Source organism: Protopterus annectens, chromosome 7.part1, assembly GCF_019279795.1.
Source record: "Protopterus annectens isolate FY-2018-M chromosome 7.part1, PAN1.0, whole genome shotgun sequence".
NCBI classification, from domain to species: domain Eukaryota; kingdom Metazoa; phylum Chordata; order Ceratodontiformes; family Protopteridae; genus Protopterus; species Protopterus annectens.
In genome coordinates, this window is record NC_056740.1 from 188,403,335 (window position 1) to 188,429,905 (window position 26,571).

At 40.4% G+C, this 26,571-nt stretch overlaps 1 protein-coding gene across 1 annotated transcript in view; it reads right to left on the reverse strand.

Annotated features, from left to right (window-relative positions):
* The window catches only part of LOC122807680 (cullin-associated NEDD8-dissociated protein 1-like), a 1,198,738-nt gene that overhangs the window by 367,875 nt on the left and 804,292 nt on the right, over positions 1-26,571 (reverse strand). The gene's annotated exons all lie outside the window — the stretch shown is intronic.

A 26,571-nucleotide genomic window follows, 5' to 3' on the forward strand; every position in this document is an offset into this window, starting at 1 on the left:
TGCACACTGTCCTCCTTTTAAGTGCTTCTTCCTCTTCTGCCTGCCAGTCATCAAGCCCCCCCCCCCTAATGCATCCAAGTCCATTCATTCTTTAGTCCGGGGGGATCCCTATATGTAACTAGGGTGAGAACAGTCTAGATGTGCTGTCATGCAACACTAGGGACTGTTTGTGTCATCAGTGGTTTCCCTGCTATGAATACGTTTTAGTGACTAGCCTAACCCCATCTCTCTTGGTGACGTGCACCTGTATCATTGTAAAAAACACCTATGCCTCTCTGTCCACACATACCTGCTCTTCTATATGTGCTAATAAAAGTTACCATCATCGGCTTGGGCAGTCACAGCCATATCCTCTCTGCAAATTTCCACAACCTAACATACCTCCAACATCTGTCTGAGGCAGAGGCTGAAACCCTCCTGCCTCCACCCCCAGATAAGCACATCCATCCTCTCTGCTTGTGCAATCTAGCACCAAAGCTGCTAATCAAATTCTGGGCACCTATTCTGCAGTCAGGAGTTTAACCTTCTGTGAAAACTGCACAGGCTGCTATGTGCATAATGGCCAAGTGTTGACTATTTACTCAGTGACATTTTATTTAGTTATGTGGACAGAATTTTCCTGGTGCAACTGCTTAAAGTCAAGGAAAAACTACCACATTGGTAACTAATAGTTCTTCAGAGGCCCAGGAATTACAGTGGTAGTCACTCCCAACCCAGCAGAGGGGTTTGTAAGATTCACCTATGTCCAGAACCCAGGTTTGATTAACATTCTTTGTCTCAGAGGATCAGGCAGACATGGGATGATGATCTGAAAGGTGACTGATCTGGCTTCTTATCTCTTGGGGCGGGGGTGTATGAGCAATTACAGCTTAATCTTCACTAAGTAAAACTTAACAGACATAAGCACAAAGAACAGGAACCAACCGCCATTCAAGTAAGAATGAGTGCATAGAAGCACTTGCATGCCTACCCCTCAAAATGCCATGAAAAGAAGAATATTAAGGTAAATTAAGAATAGTAAGCTATCCATATACATGATGGCTGCAGCCTTTTGCCACTCTAGCCTTCATATCTTATAATTAAGTCTACACAAGAAACATAGGTAACAGGCAAGAGAAACTGCAGCTAGATGCCCAGTCATTAACACAGGCTGGTGTCACCAAAAGAAATATAAAAAATAAGCGCCGAGGGTCAGGTATAAAGCCTTCCCACATCTGGAATGTCAGTTATTTCCATGTTATGCCTACCCCAGGGGACATTATTATTGCACTTAGAAAATTATATCTTTTTTCTATTTTTTAATATAAATGTACTTTTTTGTTACTTTTAGAAGGTTTACTCACGTGCGCTTTTTTTTTTAAGTAGCTCTTTTCTGTTCATTTTGCACTTACTTCCAGCCATATGATATAAAATTTACAAAGTTTGTGTTGTCTACCAGGATGCCCTCATCAAGGGAGGATTGTAATTTTTTCAGATGGCATTCTGTTGTTCCAGGGTATCTCTGGTTTGGTCCTATAATGTACTTGCTGTGGGACTCGTTTGCTTTTTGTTTGGACTTTATCTAGGACCCATCCCTACTGTAATGTACATTAGGCTTTTCATAAGCTGAGAGCTTCACCGAAGAACTTCCCATGTATGCTGTACTGTCAAAGCCCAGAAAAGGATAAAACCTATGCCTACAGCAAGTGGAATTTGGCTTTATTGGCCTGCCTTCATTAATAAAGACCTGTAAGACTGTATTTTTGCACTCTCCCAGGACCTTGTCATATGGCTTCACTACTAGCACCAAGCTGACCTGCTCATTGCAGGGCCATAGGAGCTAGGAATTCCCAAGCTGGGTAAGAGCCTATAGTCCATTCATTCCCAGCTGGGAATCCCAATCAACCCTTCAATTCCCTGATCAGAGTTTGGTTGTAGGGAGTAGGCCAGCTTGCTGGTCCTGGTAAGCATGCCACCCCGCCCCATTCAGAAGCTTCTCCAAGTCCCACTATAGTTGTCCCTTGAGGACAAGTGTGCCTTGTCAAGTTGGATTCCCTCTGCTTTCCTGGTGCTAAACACCAGGACAGTGCAGGCTTGACCAGCTCAAACTCGACTGGGCAACATGGCACTACTCTCTTCCATCCTCCCCTGCCATATCCTACAGATACCCAAGCCACTACTCAAACTCGGGTAATCTACAGCACAGCAAGGACTTTCTCCCTCTACGTCACACAGCTTTCTTCACTTTTTTTTAATTATTATTATAATAAAGCTTGATGCAGTATTGGCAGCTCAATTTCCCTGCACTTTAACCAATGAAATGCTGCATTTTGGAAGGCTGTTTTTTTTAAAAAAATGTTGCAGGTGAAGCACAGCATAATTACTGCATATTCTAATAAATAATGCAACTGCCATTAACAACTTCCGAAGGGTGGCTAATAATGTTGAGTGGGGGATATTAATCAACTATGCCCTAGAGATTTGTCATTTTTTATGGAAGGCTCTTCTTTGGACTTATAGACTTAAATGTATTTCATTTTTAAATGCAGTACCTATATGCTTTTATATGTACCTACCTAGACTGCTTATTAAAAAAAAAGTAAATTCATTGTAATGTAATCATAAACAATTTAAATTTTAAATCTGTATTTTAAATACAGGTGTCACATTTGTGACAAAAGTTGCTACACATTACATTGAACTCAAATTCATTTTTTTAAGCAAGAAACATCTTTATTAAATTATCATATGACATAGTCAATCCTACATTTATATAAATGAAAACAAACTATGCTGATAAATCTAGTTGCAAACATTATACATTACAGACCAAAGTGACACAACTGTAGTTGCAAACATTATACATCACTTATAATCTATCCAGTCATTGTCAAACACTACATAGCTCATTCAAATCCTGCTTTCTTTTAAAACTCATTCCTCCTCTGCATCTATTGTTCCCACAATTCCCATTTTTCCTATGCAATTTGCTCATACCCTTTTCTAAAGATCCCAATTCCAGTTGTTTTATCTCTGTTACTATATTCACTACTTACAGTAAAGTTGGTTTGGACTTTGATTTCCATTTCCTACAAACTGCTTTTTCAGCAGTCACCACAATTAGACTCAGCAAGGCCTTGCTATGTCTAGGCAATTACAATTCTGTATCACAGCTCAAAAAATAATTTCCTTAGTTATGCCAATTTGCCCACCCAATATCTCTGACAGAGCAGTCTGTAGGGAATCTTTTAAAGTCTGCCAACTCATTACACTCCCAGGAAATATGTTCTCATTTACCTCTTTCCTTCCCATTACCCCGCCAACATCTGCTGGCTATACGAGGAAAAATTCTTTTGAGTATACTTGTGGTATAAAATATATATGTAAACATTTCCAAGCAAAAATTCTAAACCTTCTAGACTTTGTTGCATATTTGGGAGACATACATATATCCCCTGATTGTTTCTTTGTGAACTGCTTATGCAATCTCTCTTCCCAATCCTTTCTAACTTCCTCTGATTGATTCTTATAGTTATCATGCAATATTTTATATGCTCTCCTAAATATTCCCTTTTTAATGGCAGCTTCTGTTCCAGATTCTACTATAACTCTACCAGTGCTGCTCATTCATTTAGGACCCCCCCTATTTCTTTCTTTTTGCCTATATGCTGAGATCAATCCTTTACAGGGAAGGCAATCTCTAACCTGCAGTCCAAATAACTTCTGGGTGTCTTCCCATACCATTTCCTTTTCCTCTCTAGTTGTTTCCAATATCTTGGTTCCTTTGCCAGTTTTCTCCAATAACTCCCGTGTTGTTTTAGCTCTTAGAATACTTTCGGCTTCTTTGTGAATATAGGTTCATAGGTATGTACTAGGCTAATAGCCCTGGAGCCTTTACAAACCTAGCCCATAGGATTACCCTGGCATCATGCCACCTGATCTTAGTTCCCAGTGCCTCTGTCAAGGCAAGCCACTGGAGTGATCCCTGGGGTGAATTTTCTATTTTCCATCCACTCATCAAGATTTCTCTCAAAGAGGGCCAGTGAGGTGCTCTGCTTGACATGTATGGGAAGTCTATTCCATAGCGTGGGCAGTCTCTGGGTTATGAACCCATCCCTCCAGCATGTTCTGTTGATTGTGGTAATGAAGTTGAGGTCTCTGGAGCGTGTGGTGCAGAGGGATTGGGATTTCTTTAAATGTAGCATTTCTGACAGAGCTGGATCAGACATGACTTTGTAAGTCAAGCAGAGATTGCCTCTAAGTAGACGGTATGAAAGAGAATAGTTGGAGTTTTTTTGAGTCTGTCCATATAGGACAAATGTTTAAGGCATAGGATCTTCTTTGTGAGGTACTTTTGTGACCTCTCCAGTTGTTGCAGGTGTTTAGTGAGGTACATGCCAAATGGGGCATTGTACTCCATGATTGGCCAAATAAGGGAAGAGTCAATGACCTCTTTCTTCCTGGATGCAAAACCCTCAGTAATGAGATGTGCCACATGGAAGAGACTTTCTGACCACAGTGACAATGTAGTGGTCAAAAGAGAGGTTGCTGTCAACCTGTGTTCACAGATCTCTTATAACGCCTTCTGTGTTCAGTGGACTACCATCAATGTGGTAATTCATGGGAACCAGTTAATAATAGCTCCCAATTTACAATCGTCTGCAAACTGTCAGCCAGGGTCCCTTCGTGTTGGCCTGGACTTCAGAGAAGTAGATACCAAACAGGAGAGGACCTAGGACTGAGCCTTGTGAGACTCCACTCATGACTGGTCAACAGTCTGACTTGGAATAAGCTACTTTCACACTGTGGGTTCTACCTGTGAGTCAGTTTGCAACCCACCCAATGATATAGGGGTTGATGCCTAGCTTAGTGAGTTTTTCTATGATTCCTGAGTAGGGAATGGTATCAAAGGCCTTGGCCAGATCAAGATATGCTGTATGAACTACTTTGCCTTCATCCACAGCACTGGTGACTGACTCAAAGTTGACCAAGCATGATCTACCTTTCACAAAACCAAACTGTGTGGGATCCAGAGTTTGGAGATTCCCTATATCCATGTTTATTAGGTCCATGATGATCCATTCCACAGCTTTGCATATGATACTCATCAGGCTAATGGGGCGATAGTTCCTAGGGTCTGTAGTCGCTCCTCCTTTGTGGAGACAGATGACTGTAGCAGTGCGCCATTTGGCAGGGACAAACCCTGAGGTTAGGCTGTGATTGAACAGGGCACACAGGTGAGATGCCAGTTCACTCTGTAGTTCATGTAGAACACAGCCAGGGATATTGTCAGGTCCCATAGAAGCTGTATTCTTGACCTTGGGCAGTGCTGTTTTAACCTGTGCAGCAGTAATACTGGGTGTGTGGCAATCTGCTGGTATTGTGACTGGTCCTTTGGTGGGGGAAGGGTACAGTTGGCACTGAATCTGTCGGCCAGTATATTAGCAATATCTGTTGGCTCAGTACAGGAGGTACAATTGTGCAGCAGCTCATTGCAAATCTGGGTATTGTCATTGAGATTCTTTACATAACTACAGAAGGCCTTGTAGTTGTTGGTAAGCACTTTTATCCTGACAAGTACTGGGCTTTTATCAAAGTCCTATACTTGTCAGGACGAGAGTGCGTACCAAGTCTGAAGTGGATTTAATAAATGATCATGTGTCTACACTCCACTGACTGTTTATCTGGGTTTTCCTCTCGCTTCCAGGAGGTGGTTTTGTGTTTTTCTTGGTTATTTTCCACCCAAGCTATGCTTTTTTCCCCCTGACATTACAGAAAGCACAATCATCTTGAAAAGTTGTTATTCACACCTTTTATGTACAACTGTTTTGTTAAATGTCTAGTTCCAGATTTTGTGTTACATGTATATACTGTTTGGCAGGTTGATCTTTTATAGTTATTTGTCATATTCATTTGAACCTATGTCACATCTTTTCAAAACTTTTTGTTTTACTGAAAGCCTTCAAACAGAACAAACACACCCCTAATACCCTGTAAAACCTATTAACTTAATAACGCACAAAACTATGTAAATCTTCATACATCGAAGTTTTACCCTAAAAGGAAAGTACAGTTGTGTACACTTACCATAAATGTAGATGTTTGAGTGTATTCACTGCTGCAGTCATCACATTTGGGTAATCCTGCTGACAGGTTGCCCTCAGTCGGCCTGAATTCCAAAGTCTTGGGCCCTGCATCGGCTGCTGTCGCCCCTTCCCTGACGTCAGGTCGTCAGGGGTATAAAAGAAGCAGCCAACGCCATTTCCTTCAGTTTTTCTTGCCCCAGATGTCAGGTGCCCCCTAACAGGGTAGCCAAAATTTATATATATATATATATATATATATATATATATATATATATATAAATACATACACCAATATAAATTTTACCTTCATCTACAAGCAAATACACCACATAGATTGTATAAATCAGAGAAGGAAAGAAAAGTTTGAGCAGAAAAAAGGGGGATGGTGGGTGGGTAATCTGGACTGCAACAGTGAATACAAAACATCTACATTTATGGTAAGTGTACACACCTGTATTATGTTCTTCATGTTTCACTGTTGCAGTCATTACATTTGAGTAGAGTCCCAAAACTATGGTTGGGAGGCTGGGGCTAAACAGCATTAGGAGCGGCTATGAGGCCCTGCAGAACTGCAGTGGCAAAGCCTGCCCTGGATTTAGAGTAGAGTGGCAGATGATAGTGCTTTGTAAAGATGTGGCAGATGATAGTGCTTTGTAAAGATGTGCACTGAACTCCAAGTAGCAGCCTCTAATATGTCTTTGGTTGGCACTCCCCTGAGAAAGGCTGCTGAAGTGGCTGCAGCTCTGGTTGAATGTGGCTTAATGCCCTTAGGCACTGGCTTGCCATGGTGTAAATAGCAGAAATGAATGCAGTGGCCTATCCACCTTGAAATAGTCTGGTTTGAGATAGCCTTTCCTTGTGATCGTGCAGCATATATGCCACTAGTAATTGCTCTGTCTTCCTGAAAACTTTGGTTCTGTCCAAGTAGAATCTAAGCTGCCTGTGTACGTTCAAAGAATGCAGAATTCTCTCCCCCTTGTTCTGTGGATTTGGATAAAAAGTTGGCAGATGAATAGTTTGGTTAAGAGCCACACTGGACACCACCTTGGGCATACATGTTGGGTTTGTCCTCAGAGAGACCCTGTCTGGATAATACATGATAAAAGGTTCCACAGCCATGAGTGCCTGTAGCTCTGAAACCCATCTTACAGAAGTTATTGCTAGGAGCAGAGCTGTTTTCCAAGATAAAAACTTTATATCAGCAGTAGCAGCTGGCTCAAAAGGAGGCAGGGTGAGTTTTTCCAAGACATAGTTGAGGTCCCATGCAGGTATTGGTGATCTCCTTGGAGGCCTTAGGTTTTTGGCTCCTCTGAGGTACTGCTTTAATAAAGGATGAGAAAAGATTGGTGGCTCTGTATTGTAATGAGCCAAAATGGCAGAGGCATGAATTTTAGTTGATGAAAAAGATAGGCCTTTGTCCAGCATCTCAGTTAAGTATTGCAAAATCTGAGGAATATTTGGTACAGCTGTATCAGTTCCTTATGCCTGGTTCCAAGCAGAGAATCTCTTCCATTTTCCAGCATAAGATTTTTTAGTACTAGGCCTTCTGGCTTCCAAAATGACATCCATCACAGCTTTACTGAGAGGTGTGTTTTGTATGACTACATTATCCGCCATGCTGCCGGGTTTGAAGTACTGAGGTGGCTGTGCAGGATCTGATTGTTTTGCTGGGACAGTATATGAGGTATGTGAGATAAGGTCCAAGCTGGGCATTGAGACAAGTTCCTTAGGATTGGATACCAGTACTGGTGGGGCCAGTCTGAGGCAATCAGTATCATCCTTGGCTTCTCCTGTCTGACCTTTAGGAGTACCTTGGGGAGGAGAGACAGTGGAGGAAAGGCATATACTGATAGGTTTTTCCAGCTGAAAGATAGGGTGTCCACTTTCAAGGCTTGTCTGTGATAAGTCCTTGTGCAGAATCTTTTTAGTTGATAGTTGTAAGGGGAGGCAAATAGATCTATGTCCGGGCATCCCCATTTCCTTGTTAACATGCTGAAGACTTGTGGATCCAGCTGCCACTCATGGGGATACATGAAGTTTCTGCTTAGTTCGTCTGCCAGAGTGTTTTTCCTTCCTGGCAGGAATTGTGCCTACAGATGTACCTAGGAAGTCAATGCTGTGTCCCACAAAGTCATGGTTAGTCTGCAAAGGGGGTATGAATGTGTGCCCCCTGCTTGTTTATGTACCACATGACCGTGGTGTTGTCTGTCTTTATCAGTAGTTGTCCTGGATGAAGTAGATCCCTGAAGGCTGTCAAGGCATTTTTAACAGCTAGCATCTCTTTTTGATTGATATGTAGATGCATTTGGTTTGAGGACCATGTGCCCTGAATGCATCTTCCTGCCACGTGGGTCCCCCAGACATAATCTGAAGCATCCGTTGTTAGTGTCGGCCTGGCTGGGGGTAATGTGAATGGCTGTCCCTTGTTCTGGTGACAAGCCTTCACCCACCATCGAAACTCCTGTTGCAGGCAGGGAATGAGAGTAATCATTGTTTCCAGGCTGTGGCAATGTTGAGTCCAGACACTTTTTAGGTACCATTGAAGTTTCCTCATATGCAGTCTTGCATATGGAATTAGTAGGATGCAGGATGCCATGAAGCCCAAAGCCAGCAGAATTTTTCTTGCGGATAACTGGGCCTTTGTTGCCAACATTTTGAAATAGGTAGTCAGTTGCCTTTGTTTGTCTGGCGTGAGATAAGCCATCTGGGCAGTTGTATTTAAGCTTGCACCCGGGAATATTAACTCTTGAGAGGGTACTAGTTTTGATTTCTTTTCGTTGACTGTGTACCCTAGGCATGTTAGAAGTCTTTTCACAAACACCAGATGCTGTAGAAGAATGCCCTTGTTCTCTGCTTGAATTAGACATTCATCCAAGTAATGATACATTTGTATTCCTCTTTGTCTGCAAAATGCAATTACTGGTGCCAGGCACTTTGTAAAGACCCTGGGCGCAGTAGATAAGCCAAAGGGCAGTGCAGAGAATTGGTAATGCATTGAGCCAGCCTTGAATCTGAGGTATCCTCTGCATGATTGTCTGATTGGGACATGCAGGTATGTCTCTTTTAGGTCTAAAGTCACAAGCCAAGCATTCTTGCCCACCAGGGGCAGAAGCTGCTGCAAAGTCAATATTTTGAATTTTGGTATATCCAGGAATTTGTTCAGAATAGATAGGTCCAGTATTGGTCTCCAGCCCTTGTCCTTTCTGGGTACCAAGAACAATCTTGAGTAAAATCATTGTCCCTGCTTTTGTTCTGGTACTTGTTGAATAGCCCCCATGTCCAGGAGGGATGAGACTTGTTTTTGCACCTCTGCCCATTGATTTTTTGGCAGATCTGGCCAGCCGTTTGCCTTTGGCAGGGTATGGAAATGGAAGTTGTAGCCTTGTGACACTATATTTAGAACCCACTTGTCCTGGGTTATAATGTGCCAATTTTGAGAAAAAAATGCTAATTTTCCCCCTAAGGGTGCTGCCAGGACATAAGTGCTTGGTGCCAGCAGGGGGAAGTCATTGGGACTGTTTCCTGTATGGTTGTGATTTGTCTTCTCCAACTTTGGAGGTAGAAGCACCCCATTGCTTTGACCTGTATGAACCTTGCGCCTGGGATCTGCCTCTAGGGCGTCTGGATCTGCCCCTTTGAGGTCTGTCTGACACAGGAAAGGACCAATTCTTTGTAGGCCAGTGTCTACTAAACCTAGGTGGCTGTACTTGTAAAAAATCTTTGACAGTTTGCATAGATTTTGCTTTGTCCTCCATTTTCTTTAACACCTCTTCTGCCTTGACACCAAATAAAGTATCATGCTGTAAGGGTGCATCTAATAATTTAACTTTGACATGATCAGGCAGATTTTGTTCCTTTAACCAAGCATGCCTCCTAATTACAGAACCCGTAACTGCGGCCCTGCAGGAGGCCTCCAAAGAATCAAAACCACATTGCAAAGTATGCTTTCCAACTTGTTCAGCTGCATGCAATAAATCCTGCATTTCCTCATTTTCTGCACATTCAGAGTTTAACAACATTTTCTGTTTAAGCAATGCCATGACTTCTTGCTGATATCTGAGCATATGAAGCTGACAGTTTAAGGCCCTTATAGCCAAGGTAGCAGATGTGTAAACCTTTTTTCCCCATCTATCCAGTGCCCTAGAATCCCTGTCAGAGGGGGTAGGGTTTTTTGCAGCGGAAGCCTTAACTCCTTTGGGACCCTGTGAAATAGTTTCTGGGTCAGAAGCAGGGTTTTTAAAAAGGAATTTATGAGAGTCAGGAACCCTGTAATATCTGTCAGGCTTAACAGGAGCTGGGGGTAAGGAGTCAGGGGTCAGACTAGACTCCGAAAACACATCATCTACAATGTCTAACACAGGTGAAATGGCTAGAGGCCTGTGTTGAGGTAGTAAAAGGAAATGCCTGAGCCTCTTTTTAGAATTCAGAAAAATATTGGCTCTCCCAGTGGAAATGCTCCCTCATGGTATGCAAGGTTTCCCCAAAAGAATAGTCCTCTGGAGGAGAAGCTGAAGGTATAGAATATCTTCAGCATCAGAATCCTCATAGGGGGGAAGAGAAAATTCCTGATCAGAAGAAGAATCAGAAGAAATAGTAACCTGATCTGAAGATTCATAGTCAGTCTCTTGCCTAGGCCTCTTATCAGGAGGGGGATGGGAACCCCTGATCAAGGTAATCAAGTCTTCGGCCATTTTGAGCATCTGTTTTTTGGGCATAGAGGCCTGTTCACGTGGCTCTTGAGTTTGTTTCTTTGCTTTAGAAGGTGCTTTAGTATTTGCCTTTGAAGCTGAAGTCGGTTTAATGTAAAGATGTTTAGGTCGGAATACACCCTCAGAAGCTGGTGCCTGCTCAGTGGCTCCGAACCCATCTGAGGGAATAGTGTCCGAGGCTCCAATACCTTGAGTTTCCAGTGGCATAGCTGACTCCATGTGGGAGTCGGTAGTGGCCTGCGAATCCAAAGTAGCGGGCGTCAGGGTCTGCGAAAGCACCTCACTGAGAACCGGGAACCGGCGACTGGCTTAGGAAAAGCTTCGTTGTGGGTTTTGGGCCTCGGTTGTTTATCTCTCTCCTTTTCTTTGCGTTGTAAACTCCGGTAGTCGGATGGCTATCCAATGACATTTCTGGATAATTAAACCGGCGTACAAAATAGTTTAAAGCAAAATCATACCGATGCTTAATAGTGCATTGGTTAAATCTAGCACAATTCTGAAAACCAGAAATGTTGTGATCAGGGCCTAGGCAAGGAATGCACTAAGAATGAAAGTCCTTATGAGGTATTTGCTTTCCACAAGAAATACAATTATTAACTTTTTCTGACATTGGTCTGGAGCAAGAAAAAAGTTTCCCCAACAGGGTACTTAGCTTTATTGAAGACTTCAGGTCTGAAACTCGAACACGAAAATCTCAGGAGTCGGCCGATCAGCACTTGCAAACTGCTTCTGCTTTGGGCCCCACGCGGCAAGAAAGACCGAAGAAAATGGCGTCGGCTGCTTCTTTTATACCCCTGACGACCTGACGTCAGGGAAGGGGCGACAGCAGCCGACGCAGGACTTTGGAATTCAGGCCGATTGAGGGCAACCTGCCAGCGGGATTACCCAAATGTAATGACTGCAACAGTGAAACACGAAGAACATCAAATGTTCCAAACTGACAGCCAAACGTACAAAATTGAGATAACCTAAAATAAGGGTTATCCATGGTGCAGCCTGGCTTTATCTTATCTTTACAGCTCTCTCAGCTGGAAAAACACTTTCAGAAAACATTTTCTCCAGGCCATTCATCTTTATTAGATGGTCTCCCAGAGACTTGAGAACCAGACACAAAACTACCAAGCATGCATCTCCTAGAGACATGAACCAGACATACAACAGCTACATACATTTGTTTACTAGAAAAAATACTTATAATATTCAATATTTTTAAATTTACTTGCTTTCTCTTAAACCTTGTTACTAGATTAACCTAAAGGCCCTAACCCAGTCATTCCTCTAATTAAGGATGAGTAAAACACACTAATTTTTCTTTTGTCATGCTATTTTAACCACATTTTCTTCTTTTTTTGTCCACTGTAGTGCCTACATTTCTTAAAACTGAACAAGGAGAAAAAAAACAGGAGCAGCTATTTACATTAGTATTCCCATTACACTAAAAATAGCTGAGAATACTATTTTATAGCATGCAAAGAAAACAATGCACTATTAAAATAGTACCATTAAGAAAAAAAAATAACTTTCTCCCTTCTATTCTCCTCCCTCATCTCCTTCACTATTCTCCTCCCTCATCTCCTTCAGTTGGGAACCAAGTATAGTAGGCTTGCTCATTTGCTTCACAAGTTTCTGCCTCCACATAAAGTGGCAAACAGAAGATTTTCAATCTGTTTTTATTGATCTACTAGTTATATTGTGTTGCGGGACTGCTTGTTAGATAAGCCGCATAAGGCTATTTAGACCTACTGCTTCCTATACCAGCTAACCTATATGGGCTGAAAGACTCTTTCTGCATTATGAAAAGCTTTTTTTTTTCACATCATTTAGCACTCTCCCTAAATCAATGAGTTAGCCTAACCCTGCAGAATTAAGGAGATCAAAGGCACCCACACTTCAGTAACAGTAGGAAGAAACCTCCTGCTAACGTAACTCTTGTCTACTGGCCATCCGTGGTCTACAACTTTACTGCACTCTCTGGCTACTGAAATTTCAATCATATTAGATTCCAATTACTTCTCTGCAGTACTGTAAATTTGACTGTTCTACCTCTTTACTGCCCATTTGTTTCACCTTGAAGCATGGCTTGCCATGCCAAGAAAGCATTATTCAATCATAAGGCATGATTTAATCATGTAATCTCCAGATCTGTGTTTTAAGATGTGCAACCCATTTCCACCCACAGCATTCCCACTCCCTTTTCTGTCCTGCAGGGTACGGCTATTCAGGGTAAGTGCTTCTGTCCTCTGACTGCCTGTGATGATTCTGGCTTGAACATTTTTTAATTTTCAGAGAGTATCAGTGTCATCAGGTGTTTTCCTCATATTTATTAAGATTTTGACAAAGCACAACAGTAACTGGTACTGACAGGCACATTTCTTGTATGTTATTGCATGCTACTGCTGTTTATAAAACAGATCACTGAAGTATAAAACCTACTACTTGAAGCTATAAACAGAAATACCCTTACAAGATGCTGAAGTAATTTCAGTTTGAGAGGAGAAACTCTACTGCCCAGCCACTGCCTTAGTAGTTACTCAATATATTATTCAGTATACTGCTTCTATGAATTAAACATAGTATGCTGCTTTTTTACAAGATGGAACTCTGCCTCCTTTAAAAAAAAATGACAATAAACCATGCTTAGCCTTATTTAAGTGCTGACAGTGAGTGGTTCACTGACAGATGCAGACTTACACAGCTGTAAGTTGCAATTCTTCTGGTGCCAAAAGGTGGCATACACAAAATCAGTTTTGTAGCAGTTGATCAATGTGAGCTCTATGTAATATTAAAAGGGAATTTAAACTTAAAATACATAGTAGAGGGGCTTAGTTATTTCCTCTAATTAAGTCATTAATAAAATAAAATGACCCACTCCTGTCACACCAAATTTTTCTAAAAAAAACTTGGGAATAATTAGTAAAAAACAGTTTTATCTTTTTTAATGAAAATATATTTAATCTTTTTTATTGGTATGTAATTAAGTTTTATACTAACTGTGGCCCAAGGTCACACTCAACATGAGTAGCTGCTGCCATTGGAACTAGCCCAACTGTCAAACAATGCAAGCCTCCATTTGTTTTTTTGTTTTGTTAGCTTTTTTTTTTTAACAGAAACATCCCTCATCTCCTTTTGTGCATTGCCTGTTCGCTCTCTCTAATCTCAGACTTTTTTTTTTTTTGGCCTTGAATCATGGCTTGTCATACCAGGAAAGCCACTATACATGTAGATTCGCTTTGCTCCCCACATCATTACCTTTATGACTAATAATCACTCCTACTTCCGCCATTACTCCCACTAACTCTATCAGTATGACTACTCCTAAGTACTTTTTTTGCTGAAATTAAACTGCTCCTTACATTTCTCAATATAGTTATGTTCCAATGATGTCTACACCCTATCTACTACTAATCGCTTCTCTTCACTACTTTCCTTCAAATCTTCTACTCATCTCCCTACGCATACTCTTTACATAACCTAACCCAGAGTAATGATATACATACTCTACCATACACAAGCTAAGAATTGTAACAAATGCAGTCTCTCACCTGCAAATATTACCATTTATAACACAATCTCTCACAACATTACTCTAACAAATGCATTTTAGTGAGCTTCATGTCATCACATGACTTTCTCCCAAGCAATTACATGTAGCCTCTCTTCAATTTACTCTCACCACCTCTTGCTCTCACTTCATTAGGAACTTTAAAGTCTTTGTTGAACAGCTTTGGTGGCAGCAGAGCAAACAAACATTAAGTACTCAAACGTCTGTAGTTAATTCTGACTGTAATGGTAGCAACAAAGTAAAAGCAGAACAGTCCTCACTCTGTAAGGGCAACTCTGGTGCCAGGAGAGCAAAAGCAGAATAGCCCACACTCTGTAGGGGCAGCTTTGGTGGCAGTTTGCAACCAAACTGTATCCTATTGTTCATAAATATCTTCAACACCTCCTTTTCCTCCTCATACTGTGGGAGTTACCTTTCTCCGAATTTTACAACTTAAACTCACTTAAGTATTTAACGTAGAGCAAAAAATTATGTCCACTTTGGTTGCAGGAAAGTTGTATCAGATTTTACCACAATCTGTTGGGGCTGAGGTGGTGGCAGCTTTGCAACTTCAGTGTCCCACCTGCAAACAGGAATAGTCCAAAAACTCCTAACCACTTCATTCCACCTTAAGTGTTACCTCTCACATTAAGCCTTTAACACACACACACACACACATACAACACACACACACACACACACACACACACACACACACACACACACACACACACACACACACACACACACACACACATATTACAGCCACACAAAACAATGTCTTCCTTTCAGCCCTTCATTGATAATATAACCCCTCCACAATCACTCGCCCTGCTCATTTAACTTAAATCTTCACATTGATATAAACAATAACCATACATAATTCAATACACAGTGCCCGCAACACTAAAAAATGTCCCCTTCCTTCCTCATTCCTAAATATTCACCAAAACTGCTTTTCCTTTGAAGGAAACATGTTATCCAATTGTACCTTATGCAAAAATACTATTGTTCCACATAAATCTCTCTTAAAACTATTCTGTAATTTAGATTACCTACTTTTAAAAAAATCATCCCAGCAGGAGACATCCATCTGAGTCCCGTCCTCCTGTAAAACTCCCTATTAATTCATGTACACTATTTCACTAAGGCAAGGAACTTTGCATTGCTTCTCTTAACGTCAGTAGAATTAACACATGGTCTGCACTTGAAACATAGATAATTAGAGAAAAAACTCACATAGATGGGATTAGAAACATGACTCAAAGACAATTACTCTCTCACGATATATTACATCAAACTTTACCCCGTTAGTCAGCAGACCAAATACTTGGAAGGAAGGCGGTGCTGACACATTAATTAGCAATAGTTTCTCCTGTAACATGAGCATAACTAAAATCAATACCAGCAAGGACAGAAAACCAAAGTAGATACTGGCAGAGATTGCAATTAACAGACATACCCTTGCACATGGGTAGTATTTTTTGTATTCATTTTAAACATGCCACTATTATGCTACTATCAAAGGTTTCTCATATAAAACAGTGCAGGACTACATACAGATAGCTAATTTGTGCTCCATCAGAAGGATTGTTGAAAAACTAGTATGCAAACAGTTTTTGAAACACATAAATATATATGATATGGTCTTCTATGTAACCAAAAGCATGTTGTTCAGAATGCCTTCAAGCACCATCACTGCCCTTTACTATTTACAATAATATGAAGGACTAGAACCTTTGAGTCTGTGAATCACACCAGACTACTCATCAAACATGGCAAAATAAACTTTGGTCTCAACACGTTGCAATGGTTCAACTATCATAAGAACAGAATAGTCCAACTATGTATCTAGGACACACTATCAAATCCAAGTATACCTAACAATGGTGTTCCACACGGATAAGTGCTAGGACCCCTTTTATTCTCTCTCTTCATTAAGTACTTAACTAATGACCTTCCTCATCTTAAAGCAATTATGTATGCTGAGGATATTCTCCTCCTAGAAGCAGATAAAACACAGCTGATCTACAACACAAGTTACAAACTACTTTCTCAGATATCTAGAGTTGCACTCAAAGCAATAGACTTCTGGTAAATTCAACAAAATCTAATGTCATGGTATTCACCACAAGCCAGAGATTACATAACCTCCCTCCTCTCACAATTTGAAATAACAGTAAGGTACTTCCATCAAACAGCTCTGAATAAAAATACCTTGGACTAATCTTGCACCCTCTCTTTCTTTTTCCAAGTATACAGACATGGTACAGCTAGCAAAATCCTTACAAGGCTCACCTTATGGTGTAGCCCATCTGTTCTCACCAAATGCACATCAGACCCTGACCAGAAATGTACTCATTCCCAAAACAGAATATGGCCTGCTAACCTTATAGGTAATTTCTCATACACAAACTGCAGATTACCATTAACATGGTGTGCAGATCTGTGTTTATTGCAAATTCTAGCAGTCACCACTGTGATTTAAATGGCTGCCCACAGATAGCACAGCCAATCTTTTTCTTAGCTCTCACATTTTCAAAATCTTAATATAGGGCCCCGTCCACCATTAAAATTTAAACCACAAATAAGGCAGCAAACTTACATCCTTAAGGAAAAAATTAAAGAGAACGTCTATTGCATCAGACCATGTTTTAAAAACACTATGGTGTTTGTGTGTGTGTGTGTGTGTGTGTGTGTGTGTGTGTGTGTGCCTTCTGTGGAAGGTTGGGCACCGGGCTGGCAACTCGACACTGTAAAACTCCACTGCCAATCATGACCGGACAGGTGATCCGCTGTAGCAACCCCTAACCGGGAAAAGTCGAAAGAAGAAGAAGATGGTGGAACAACATTTTCAAAAATAAGACCTATCTGGAATGGTCACCCTCCAGATGTCAAACAAAAATGATTGCAGCTATTCAAAAGGCTAATGATGCAGCCTTGACAACTGTTAAATCATATCCACTAAGTGCTACCACCTACATATTCTCAGTTTGTTTCCAAGTTATGAACATCTGGACCTGTTAACTTTTCTCCAAAATTCTAAGTTGCATTTCTTATGTTCTGTTTGTACTTAACACTATCATATAGTGCTTCTAATGTTTCCTTTATGTAATCCATGTTACTGTATAAATGCCTATTTGCTATATGGCCCAGGTCACTGCCAAAACAAATCTGACAACCAGACAACTTTAATGGTTATCAAACTACAACAAATAAATAAAAATAATAAATACTGCGCATCTCTCTGTTGGTAAATAACTGGATTTCTCTTGCTGTGATAGTGGTAGTGATATGAGAGATTCAAAAACTACAGGTGGTTGCCAGAGTTGGAACATGTTCAGCTTCTCAGCTATTTCCATATCCAATGGCAGATGTCCTTTTCCTGGTTTAGGTGGGCATGAAAACTGATACTATAAAAATACCCATTGGAGGCTGTCATAATAGGCCTTTCAATGCATTTCTCTTGCTAAGGGACTGAGTGGGGGTGGGGGGGTAGTGTAGGTTTGGAACCTGAGGCTTTCTCTCAATGCCACGGTGGAAATCCACTTCCCCAGGTAACTACATAGGCCTCATGCTTTGCGACAGCTAGTGGCTCCATCCCAGGATAAGTCAGGAAATCTGGCAGACGAGCCTCAAAAGTGGAAAAATCTCCTGCCATCAACAGACGGAAAAAATAAATGCATGATTAATTTAATCACCAGCCTACCCTCTAATGGAAAAACGAGGACCGTTTTAACATGTTTTGACAATAAACATTTGCAAAGGTTATCCCAATACAAACATCTTGTTTTTGGCATAACTTAAGCTCTAGTAACTTTACAGTGAGCCATGACACCACCTTTACAAGATATACCAGAGACACAAAGCTACACTTATGAAGTTGCAATGAGAAGAAGGAAATGAAGACTGTCTTCAGAATTTGCAGATGGTACTGACAGTGATGAGAGGATAGTCAGAATCACATTTACTGGCGAAGTATGCATGCATACAAGGAATCTGACTCCGGTTTCAGTGACTCCAAGTATGAATTACATAAATGACACACATGTAACTATTAAGAACAAGACAAAAAAGTAAATATACATATACATACAAGGTGCAAAGTGCAACTCCGTGCAAGAAATACTGAAATAAACTCTGAAAGAAACCAGTATTAACAATATGTAAGCAATACTGCAGAATCATCGGAGGCATGGGAAAAAGAATACCCCAGCCTAATAAGCTGGGTTAACCGTTTATGAACTTGATGGCCTGTGGAAAAAAAAATGTTCTTATCTCTGCTTGTTTTGTTGCGTATTAATCTATAACACCTGGCTGATGGTAACAGTTCAAATTGATGGTGGCCTGGATGTGAAGGGTGAGTGGTGATCTTCCCTGCCCTTTCCATGACTGGAATAGTACAAGTCCTGTAAGAAGGGCAAACTACCACCAATGATATTTTAGGCAGACCCAACAATTCGATGTAACCTATTTTTGTTATGGTTAGACAGAGATCCAAATCACATGGTTATGGATGAGCTGAGAATGGACTCAATGATTGCTGCATAGAACTGAATCAACAGTTCCTGTGGGAGGTTGAACTTCTTCAGCTGTTGCACAAAGTACCTTCGCTGTTGTGCCTTTTGTATAATGGACCCTACATTGGTCTCCCACTTTAAGTCCCGGGAGATTATAGATCCCAAGAACTTGAAGGATTCCACATCTGACACAGCAGTATTAAATATAAAGAGGGGGGATAATATTGTAGTACCACTCCTAAAGTCCACTGTCATCTCCACAGTTTTAAGAGTGTTCAGTTCCACATTATTCTGACTACACCAAAGAGCCAGCTGCTCAATCTCCCATCTGTATACAGACTCATCACCATTCCTGATGAGCCTGATGACAGTTGCATCATCTGAGTATTTAATAAGTTTGACAGTGGGGTCCTTAGAGGTCCAGTCATTAGTGTAGAGGGAGAATGGCAGTGGGAAGAGCACACATCACTAGGGGGCACCTGTACTGACTGTGCAATAGCTAGATGTAAATTTCCTCAGTTTCACCTGCTGTTTCCTATTGATTAGAAAATTTGTGATCCGTTGACTTGTGGAAGCAGGAACAGAAAGATGGGAGAGTTGCAAGTGAAGAAGTTCTAGAATTATTGTATTAAATGCAGAGCTGAAGTCCACAAACCAAATCCTTGCATATGTCCCTGGGTTGTCGAGATGTTGCAAGATACAGTGCAGGCCCATATTAACTGCATCATCCACTGACTGGGTCTCTTGTTAAGCAAACTGAAGGGGGTCCAATGAGGGAGCTGTATTATACTTCAAGTGAGCTAACACCAGCCTGTCAAAAGTCTTCATGACCACTGATGTCAAAGCAACAGGCCTGTAGTCCTTCAGTCCTGTTATAGTGGATTTTATAGAAACTGGAATGATTCTGACTTGTTTGAAACATAAGGTAACTTCACACAGCTCTAATGATTTATTAAAAAGCTGAGTAAAAACGGGAGCCAGTTAATCAGCACATGTTTTTAAACAAGAGGGTGAAACCTTATCTGGACCAGCTGCCTTCTTAATTTGCTGTCTTCTGAAAAGTGATACACATCCTCCGCAGAGATAATTAATGCAGGCTGAATGTGAGAATGTGTGGAAGAGAGAGAGTCATACCTCTCAACCTGGAAATATCAAAAATTTGGGCAAGGCCCATGAAAAATAGGTACAAATCTGTACGCTGATTAACATAACATTTGCATACATAATTATGTAACCCTGCCCACTCCAATGGAGTTGTGGGATACCAGCTTTCAAATGCAACTGAAGAGCAGACAACCAAAATATGGCTCCAGATTACCCCTGCAGCCATTCCAGTGTCCCATTACCTGGCTATTTCGGGTTCACTACATAATCTCGAAATTTTGAAATATCGAATTTCAAAATCTCAAGACCATATAGCTGAAACCCCTAAATACCGAAAGACCAGAAGCGCGAATTTGAAAATCCCAAAATTCGGAGATGCTGAAGTCGTGTTTCTGGTGTTGCGGTATATGAATGGATAGGTGGAAAGTCAGGTAAGTATCTATGTTTAAGTGTGTTGGTTAGGGGCTTCAGTGTGTGTGTGTGTGTGTGTGTGTGTGTGTGTGTGTGTGTGTGTGTGTAAGTGTGTGCTGTGACTGTGATGTGTGTGTGCGAGGGGAATGTAAGTGTGTGGTGGTGTTTGTGTGTTTGTCTGTGTAGTGCAACCTTGGAGTTAGAATATTTAAGTTGGAGGGTGTGGGGGGTTCAGGAGGGCTTGCCCTCCTGCTTGTATGTAGTGTAGATTTGTGTGTTTGTGTTTTGGGCGATGGTGTGTGTACGTGTGTGGTGTATGTTTAGTGTAGTGTTCAGGATTTTGAAATTCACTCTTCTGGTCTTTCAGTATTTAGGAGTTTCCAGCTATATGGTCTCGAGATTTTGAAATTCGATATCTCAAAATTTCGAGATTATGTAGTGAGCCCGGCTATTTTGCCCCATTTGCCATAAACACTAATGTATGCATACTACTTTACTTCTACCTACAATGATTATTTGGATTTTATTTTTACATTTTACAGCCTAGTGCACAAACACTAATACGACAACTGCTAAACAAAGCAACACTGTCTCACAATGAAAACAGACTTGGCATCAAAACCTCTCTGCCCTTGAAACTCACATGCATTGAAAAAGCATTGAAACCCACACCACATCCAAAGAAAATGCATCTGGCCAGTGTTGGATAAAGATTACCTTTGGGCTGTTTTCACATTATTGGCCCCTTGCACACAAAACAAGAAACATACATGTGTTATTTGATACACCTTCCTGACTATTAAATTATATTCCTTGTATAATACAGCACATTTTTAAATTATTGTTTGAACTTTTTTCCAGTAGGCTGTAGGCAATGAAACAAAATGCAGGAACCAAATAATGACAAAACTGCCCAATTCAGAACATTTCCATCATAAAAGTCTACTTCCACACCCACACTATAAATAGAATGACAGTAGTATAAGCCATACGCATCTTGCACAGCTTCTCACACTTATTTTCAATTTCAGGGGGGTTTTTTTTTGGGGGGGGGGGCAAAAGGCCAAAAACAAGGGACACATTTTAAACATTGCTTATATAATTTTGGAAAGTTGCTAGAATAAAATGTTGTGTTACCACCATGCATTTCACTGGCAAGTTTTGAACCCAGGACCCTGTGCACTACAGTCAGAGCAATAAACAACTATGCCAAATCAGCAGTTTCCTGAAAGATAGAAAGACTGAAACTTAAATGGCTATCATTTAGTGAATTCAGTTCTCACTTGTCACTATAGCACTGAACCTCCTAACACAAAAAACCTGGGCAAAGCCAATAATGGGGGAATACAAATTCAGTTCTCACTTCTCACCATAGCTCTCAACTCTTACCACAAAAACCTGGACAAAGCCAATAATGGGGGAATACAGCCCCAAAATAGGGACACATTTCAAATACTTATCTTATAAACTTAGAAAATTGCTAGAATAAAAGGTTTTGTGTTACCATTTATTTTCTGAAGAACATGAAGTCTGAAATTCAAATGCCTGTCATTATTTAATGAATTCAATCCTGCAGTGATTTGCCACAAAAAATCCTGAAAACCACTGATTTTATGAGGAACAGATCAAAAATATGTGGCACAAATTTACAAGTGGTGGCAGCTAGGGACTTTAGGCTATTTTTACCCTGTACCCAAGGTACAGGATTTGAGCTTGAGTACCTGTAGCCACCAAATGTATTTAACTGGGGGCATTTTCTCACACACACACACACACACACACACACACACACACACACACACACACACACACACACACACACACACACACACACACACTCCTTCCGTTCATGAACAATAAAGGTTTCCTTACTTCAAGTCATCTGCTCGCATTCAGAAATACAAATACAACAGACAGCCCTTCTAACTCCTTTCTGTTCATTACCTCTGCTCGCAAAATCCTTTCCGTTTAGAATAACATTTCCCAGAGGGCCGTTCCCTCTCGCAAAGCATTTGAACAGCCAGGCCAGTCCTTGAGCCCCAGCTGGAAATGCGAGCTGAATTCCGACAAACTGGTAACCCTGACGGAGCGGACGTCATCGCACACGTGATGACATCAGCTCACAGAGCACGAAAAAAAGAAAAACAAAAGAAAAAATAGGAAAGGAAGGGGTGCCACTGGGAAACCATGTCACTCCCATTATTTGCACCCCAAAACTCAGTAAAAAAATGAGTAATTCGGCATGGTTGGGAGGTATGGAGAGAGTTATAAGTCTGAACACTGACAGATCTGGTAACAGTGTCATTTGTAGCCTCAGGCTTATCCAACCTGCAGTAAAAAGCATTCAGGTCATCAGCCAACTGGTAATTAATTGCAGTGTAGGGGGATGGTTTCCTGTAGTTTGTAATGTTTTGTAGACCTTTCCACACTGATGCAGGATCATTGGCTAAAACCTTTTTTTTCAGCTTTTCAGAATAGTTTTTTTTAGCCACTGATTTTTTTTGTCAGTGTGTTCCTTGCCTGTCTAAAATGTGTTGTACCTCCACTTCTGTAGGCATCTTCCTTGGCTTGATGAAGCTGCTTAAGTTTAGCTGTAAACTAGTGTTTGCTTCTGTTAAATTTTAACCAAGTCTTAGTGCAGACACACACGCTTTCACAGAAGCTAACATAAGATGTTACTGTGTCTGCCAGTTCATGCAAGTTAGCAGCAGAATCTTCAAAGACACTCCAGTCTGTACAATCAAAGCAGGCTTGCAAGCTTCAGCTTTGCTTCAATAGTCCACCTTCTCACTGAATTGATCACAGGTTTAACAGATTTGAACTTGCTCTGATAGATAGGAAGCAAATGAATCAGACAGTGGTCAGAAAAGCCCAAAGCTGCACAGGGGGCAGCACAATAAGCAAGTTTTAACACTGTATAACAATAATCCAGTGTGTTCCTGTCTCTGGATCATGGCTGAAATTTGCCTTATTAAAATTCCCCAGAATAATCAGAAGGGAGTTTGGATAATTCTACTCCAAGCACATTATCTGATCAGACAGTTTTTGTAGTGCCACCCTCACACAGGCTTGAGGTGGAATGTAAACACTAACCAGAATAAATGAAGAGAACTCCTGAGGTGAATAAGAAGGTCTACAATTAACACAAAACATTTCTAAGTCAGGGCAGCACATTTTACTTAACACTGTGACATCATTACACCAGCCTTCATTGATATAAAAGCAGACTCCACCTCCTTTACTCTTCCCTGATGTGTCCAGTACTCTGTCAGCTCTGTAAAGTTTTAAAAAGAAAATGTGAGCAAGCCAAAAAATGTCCTAAAACACTTCTTTATTACAAGATGAAAGTCAGGCAGATGTAATGCAGAGTCTAGAATGGATTAATTTAGCCAGGTTTCTGAGAAACACAGTACAGAAGAAAGTGAAAAATCCTTGTGCATTTCATTGAGAAGTAACAGTTCATCCATCTTATTGCATAGGGAGCAGAGGTCTGCCAGATGTAAACTTGGGAGTACCATTCGAAAACATCTCTGTCTTAGCCTAACCAGTGCACCAGCTCGCTTCGCCCTTTTGCGATTCCTGTGTCTACCTCTGCTGCTGACAGCTGCTGCTCCTCCAGCTAGGATGTCCAGAAAATGTCTTAATTGTGAAAAATCCAGTGTCAAACTGCATGAAATGAATTGCTGAATATTTAACAATTCTTCACGAGTATACTTAATTACAGCTGAACACCAAACAACAGGACAAATAAACAAAAACAAACAGAATACTAGGGAGCACTGAACTGAGCTCCATTCTCTGTGCTATCTTTTAAGTAGGAGCAAGTGAGAGTTTTTCAGAGACAAGGCCTTATATTATAGACAAATCATCAAAAAAGATGGCCTACTAACACAAATCACAGGAAAAGGCTGAAGCAGTGTTACATGCACTAAAAATCTCAAAATACATTACAAATGAGATCATGTATGGGGTTTTGTAAACTACCACAAACTAATGTCAAATCATGCTTCAGTACAGATCAACACTAGTGAGGAAGCTCTTTTATTTAATCTTTATTATCATGTATGACATAGGTAATCATACATTTATATAAATGAAAACAAACCATACGGATAACTTTAGTTGCAAACATTATAAATATCATTTATAATTTATCCAGTCACTGTCAGTCAGACATTACATAGCTCATTCAAATCCTGCCTTCTTTTAAACCTCATTCTTCCTCTGCATGCATTGTTCCCACAATTCCCATTTTTCTATGTAATTTGTTCCTACTCTATTCTAAAGATCCCAATTCTAGTTGTTTTGTCTCTGTTACTATATTCACTATTTCTAGTACAGCTGGTTTAGACTCAGATTTCCATTTTCTAGTAATTGCTCTTTTATCAGCTGCCATAATTAGACTGGGCATAGCCTTACTATGTTTAGGTAATTACAATTCTGTATCATAGCTCAAAAAATCATTTCCTTAGTTATACCAGTTTGCTCATCCAGTATCTCCGGCAGAGTAGTCTGCAGGGAGTTTTAAAAGATGGCCAACTCATTGCACTCCCAGAAAATATGTTCCCAATTACCCCTTTCTTCCCTAAAAGGCCTCCAACATTTGCTGTCTACCTGAGGAAAATTCTTTGGAGTCTACTTGGGTATAAAAATACCTATGTAAATGATTCCAAGCAAAGATTCTAAATCTTCTAGACTTTGCTGCATATTTGGGAGACGTACATATATCCCCCTATTTACTTATTTGTGAATTGCTTATCCAGTCTCTCTTTCCAATACTTTCTAACCTGCTCTCATTGATTCCTATAGTTATCATGCTATATTCTGTATACTCTGTTAATTATTTCTTTTTCAACAGCAGCTTCTTTTCTAGATTCTAATGAAAACTCTACTAGTGCTGGTCTTTTGCTTAGGATCCCCCTATTTTTTTTTTCTCTTTGATTATACTCTGATATCAATCCTTGACAGGGAAGGCAATCTCTAGCTTGCAGTCCAAATAAATTCGAGGCCTCTTCCCAATTCCAGTGAGGAAGCTCTTAAGGAAAGTAAAAAAAAGAAATTACTTCACACAAAATCTTCCTACATTATAACCCATCTTCCCCGTGCAAACTAGCACGCAATGTTTCTATCTTTTTTTTTTTAATTTCTCCAAATCTTTTGGATTTCTAATACCTTGACGGGAATGGACCCCATTCCCAAGTCAAAGTATAAAAGTTAATTAGTTGTTTCAGTCTTTGATGTCAGCCTGCAATGTGCCCACTAATGACTCCTCCGTTAATTCGTACAGTTACATGCATCAGTAATGCATTTAAGTATTATTGTAAATTCTTTTTATAAGACCCGTTTCTCCTACGACTGCTGGAATTGGCTGGGTATCTTTCTTCCACACTGCCTTCGTTTCTGCCTGCAAATCCTGATATTTTATGACTTTATGTCTCTCTGTATGCAAGACACTATAGTCACTGGTTGTAGTAATTTCAATAATAAATGCTACTTTTGTCTTCTTTTCTTGTGCTACTATATCTGGTTTTCTAGCATCTATTTTTTGATCTATTGGTAATGGATGAGATCATGTGATATAAACATCATTTTCTATGATGCTTTGTGGCTCATTTTTCCAGTGCTTTTCAGATACTTCAATATTATAATGTTTGCACAATCCCCAAAGCAACATTCTTGCCACATTATTATGCCTTTCAGTATACAGTCCTCCTGCCATTAGTATATCACAACCAGCAACAATCTGTGCAACTGTTTCCAATTATGTTTTACAAAACATATATTTGTCTGTTTCTCCCACATGTTCAATGGACTTTGTAATCCAATGTGTACATAGTCCACTATCTTGGGCCGCTAATATTAACCTTTTGTCTTTTGGTTTAAATTCACCTCACCTTAATCATTCCTGCATCGGATCCTGATCAATATGAGGTTGTTCCAAGAGTTTTCTATACTTGCAACTATACTTCTGCATTTTCCACACTTTTTGCCTTCTTATGTGATCCTTCACCATATATTCTTTCTTTTGTTTGGCAAATTCAGTTGCCTGAATTTTATCTACTTCTGGTTTGATTTCCATTACCATATGCTTCTGCAAAACTAAGCAGGGAAGTCATCTTAGACTTATTTTCCACATGCTTCAAAACTTTCACTATGTTTGGGTCTTGTGAAGTCAGCAGATATGCATGCAGTCCCACTACCACAGATCTACAGATGTAATC